Here is a 4974-nt window from a genome sequence, read left to right as displayed (position 1 = left end):
CACAAGAGAGCCTGGTGTTTTAGAAGGATACTCTGACGCAAGTTGGATATCCGATACACAGGACTCTAAGGCGACCAGTGGATATGTATTCACCTTGGGTGGTGCATCTATTTCATGGAAATCCTCTAAGCAAACGGTAATAACCAGATCCACGATGGAAGCTGAGTTTGTTGCTTTGGATAAATGTGGCGAAGAAGCTGAATGGCTTAGACATTTCTTGGAGGACATTCCGGATTGGCCAAAGCTTGTACCTGCAATTTGCATACACAGCGATAGCCAATCAGCTATTGGTAGGGCACACAATACAATGTATAATGGTAAGTCTAGACATATACGTCGTCGACATAATACCATTAGACAATTGATCTCGACAGGAGTCATAGTCGTTGACTATATAAGGTCGAAAGATAATATTGCGAATCCGCTGACCAAATGACTGAATCGAGATCAAGTTGAAAAAACATCTAGAGGAATGAGATTGAAGCCCATGGAAAAATAGGTTAAAGCAATGGAAACCCAACCTAGCTGACTGGAGATCCCAAGATCTAGGTTCAATGGGATAACTAAATTGTCTAGACCGGCTGAGTTCACTGTGGGGGTAACCCCAGCCAATTCCTATGATGATAACAGTGAAACCCGTACGAAAAAAAGGTTAAACATTGGTTTTTAATGATTCTTATGCGTCGGATACATCAGGAATCTGAGCGGAGTAATACGGGTTACTCTTCATTAAGAAATCACCTATGTGAGAGAGAAGTGGGACCGCTTCAAAGGAGAATTGTGAGGGCTCAATTCTTTAGAAACTCTTGCAGAACCAGGTAGATGTTCAGGGCAGAAATGAACATAACCATGAGAACAGAACTGTGTCAGGAATATGTCTGTGTGAAGTATAATAACGTTTACATGAAGGCAGAATAGTTCAAAGACATCGCGTCTACTGATCAGCCAGTAAAGTTTTTGTATTCTCACAAGGGAAGGTTCAAAGGGTAACGCCTACCTATTCTTTGCAGGCATCGACCGCAGAGCTCTATCACCGTGTCGAGTTTGTGTTTTTCTTGTCGTGGGTCAATTTTTCATTCATGTGGGGGATTGTTGAAAAATGGCTTGTTAAGCCATTTTAAAGGCCCATTTTGAGGCCCATATTCGGATGGGGCCCAATAGGATTTCAGGACGGGTCTCGATGGATTTACGTTCTCCATCGTGAGGAGATCGAAATCGAGTATTCATACACTCAAAATGGTTTTTGGGTGAATGAGAAATTGATGGTCTAAGTATGGTACTTGGAATGGTAAATGAAGAAGGGGGGGGGGGGGTTGTGAATCATGATCCCGACGGGTGGGGGGCCAATGTGTGCGCCCGCGACCTGCGGACACGAATGGCGGATCGGAAAACTCGCTCCGTGCGAGCTAATTTTTTCTTTTATTTTGCCAACTAAATTCAGAAACTAATTCATTAATGGCTGTTTCAAATTTGCATTAGTGAAGGATGTAGAAACTGCAGCAATAACCATTGGTTTATGGACATTAAACCTCCGGTTGTAGACTTCTTTTTGGGGGGAGGATCGCCTTACCAACTAATTTTAGAGAGAGATCGCCTTACCAACTAGAGGGCAAGGCTTATTTTTAATACTTTTATTAAATAATTAATAATTTATAATTCAAATTATTAATTGAACGTGCACTTATCTGTGTCACTCACAAGCATCAGGTGCACTCTACTTGTGATTGACAAGAATGGTTTTGTTGTGCCTCTCTACACCATTGAAGAGAATGTAAAGCACTCTCCACAACCCTTCTTCACTGCGGATGCACCGGTTAGCCTCCTTTATGTCATTTCTCAACAGGGTCTTTTTTGTTTGTTTTCATCTTGGATTTCTGCTGTTGGTTTTGATTTGTATATCTGGAGTGGTTTTTTTTTTCATTCTGATTTGGCTATGTTAGCCTTTGATTACAATAATATACAGCGCTTATTTATTAGAATAGAACCCTTACCAGCCCTTGACATATGAATTACCAGAATATAACTGATAATTTGACTCATTCAAGACAGTGGATTCGCCCCTTCTAAGGGGATCCGTTGAGTCGGTGAATCCCCATGATAGCTTTAGCCGAGATTTTGTCAAGTTGAGACTCCTTCCTGAAGGAAAGGAAGAAGGAAAAGCTTTCGCATGTAGTCAGTCAAATTCTCTTTACTTTACGTAAGCCTCTTAGTGCAGCTCAGCTGGAAGAGATTCTAAGCGAGGGACAGTATTGAACCGCATTCTTTCCACAACCAAGGTTCTAGAACGACTATTGGTGCTTGCTCTGGTGCTAACCATCTATCATGATTAAGATCGGCTAGTGGAACAATGGGCGAAAGCCCGATCAAAAACGGGTCGTATTGATGACAAATTTTGGATATGTCAACCCTAGTACGAAAATGTTTAGTCATTCAGATAGTGACTGGCTTTTAGCTATGATCCAACGCCTCGGAAAAATCGCCCGAGGAAAAATCCTTTGTATCCTCTTCCTCACATCGATAGCATAATAACCTTGCCGCACTCTTCTGGTACATCGTGTAAGGCGGAGCGAATCCTGAATTACCCGCTTTCTTGATGTGCCTCATCCTCCTACTTCAATATCACCTGCAACACCCATCTTTCCCCCTCCTAAATTGCAACAAGATCAGATCCATTTCCTTTCAATCAAAACCCCGAATTTACTATCACCAGCAAATGGGGTCAACACTGGAAGCCCCATCCCTCATTTGAGCACTCCTCTTATTTTTACTTCGCCGGTCCGGCCTGCTGCTGTGCCTTTTCGGACTTCTCCGGCAACTCCTCAGACAGTTGCTTTCTCGTCGGGTTCATGCTTGCCCGCAGCCTCCCCATTTTTCAAATGGGGCAGTTAAGTTGCATGCAGCACCAGGTTCACGATGCTGTAGAGGACTCGATGCCTGCTGGGGATTCACCATGTGTTTTATTCTCAACTCATAAGATGTTGAAACAGAAGAAACTAGCAAACGTACCCAGTTTGTGGGGCATTGCTTTATCCTGAGAAGGAGATTTCACCAGGTCCTCAAATAATACCGATTCCCATCGTTTTCAAAATTGTGGAGCTTATGCAAATCTCTATTGCAAGATATTACTTTGCTCAGGCCAATGGCAGTGTGTAATTTGCCGGAAACTGAATGGAAGCGAAGGTGAATACATAGCTCCAAGCAAGGAAGATCTTCTTAAAATTTGCCAGAACTGTCATCACCTGTGGTTGATTACGTTCAAACTGGGAACAAGAGACCTCTTCTCTGTTCTAGGTCCTTTCCTCACTGAGGACCATGGGCCCTTCAGATACAAAGCATGATTCTTACAAGACGTGCGCGGCGCCCCCCAATGGGAAAGACTTCAACATAAAAGTAAATTTTCGTTCTTCCTGTTCCCGCGGCAGACGTATGCTCGGTTGAAGCTGGATTTACAAAAGGACAAAGGATCAGCAGCGGTGCATATATGATATGAAAAGGTATAAGTGGGGTACCTAAGACAGATGCGCCTTAATCTAAACAATTAAATTCATTGCATACAACGAAGTAAGGGGGTGCCAATTTACACAATGATACTACGTGTTTGGCTCCCTTCACCTTTCTAATTTAGAAGAGTCCATCCTAAAAGTTGCGCTTCTTTCAAGCGAAAACTCGGATCAAGGGCTATCGACCCGACAGTGCTCCGTTGGTCCATTTAGTGGATCCTCCCCCCAAAAATAAGATCATATTGAGAAGCCAATGTGGTGTTTATAAGTGATTGCACTTTAAAGCCTAGGTAAGCATGTATACCAGAGACTCTCTCTCACGCGCAGGGGGGGTGTGAATCACGATCCCGACGGGTTGGGGGCCAATGTGTGCGCCCGTGACCTGCGGACACGAATGGCGGATCGGAAAACTCGCTCCGTACGAGCTAATTTTTTCTTTTATTTTGCCAACTAAATTCCGAAACTAATTCATTAGTGGCTGTTTCAAATTTGCATTAGTGAAGGATGTAGAAACTGCAGCAATAACCATTGGTTTATGGACATTAAACCTTCGGTTGTAGACTTCTTTTTGGACCAGATTTATCCGGGAATTCCAGGGGCTGTAACCACAGAATTCAAGCACCATCAAACCATGAATAAATTGGTTTTACTCACCTTCATTACAGCCTTGTAACATCCCTCACGGGCAGGCTATATTAAGGGTCATCCTCCACATGAACAAAGCACTCAGATTTCGGAATTCTTCTTCTCTTCTCTCGCTTATGTTTCTGTCCCCGTGTTTTTTGTGCTTTCTGTTCTTGTAGTTCGGTTTTGGTGATAGAGGAAAGATCAAGTTCTAGTTCGCCGGACGGTTCCGAAAGTGCATCGAGCTACCGTCGTTGTCGTTGTATCCTGGGAGACGGACGTCCAACGTAACCTCAAGCACACGCCGGAGGGGACGAATCTGTTTTAAGGAAAACGTGGTCCACGTGCCTCGACATCCTTGCAACTTCCAATTCCGAGTTTGGTAGAAATGTTGAATTTACAATTGTATGAATTTCAGTTTTGTTCTTCCTTAACTTGTTCCTATTTTGTATTATCCACTATTTTGGCTAATAAGATTCAGAAAAAAATAAACTACTTAAAAGTTTTTCTAAAATTTATATCAGAAACGGTTTGCTATACATACTTTTTTAATTTAATTTGATTTTAATTAAATTTAACAATTAAAAATTAAATCTATTAATAAAACAATTCTAACAAGCAACTCCCTAAAAAGAAATAGTCAAAACTAGTTTTGCTTTAAAATCGCATCTCCAACAAGAAATGACTTTCCACGTTCAGAAAGAGTGGTCTCTGTGACCCCCATTACAAACTCGCACTAGGGGACACCCTTTTTTTCAAGTCTTCTCCTCCTATTGAAAGAGACGATTCGAGACTAACTCCAACTCTGAAAATGTGTCCATGCCAAAATAAATAATTGATGGCCGGCCTT

This window comes from Morus notabilis, unplaced genomic scaffold, assembly GCF_000414095.1.
Source record: "Morus notabilis unplaced genomic scaffold, ASM41409v2 Scaffold2758, whole genome shotgun sequence".
NCBI lineage: Eukaryota > Viridiplantae > Streptophyta > Magnoliopsida > Rosales > Moraceae > Morus > Morus notabilis.
The sequence above is the reverse complement of the archived record's forward strand: the minus strand, read 5'-3'. Positions refer to the sequence as shown.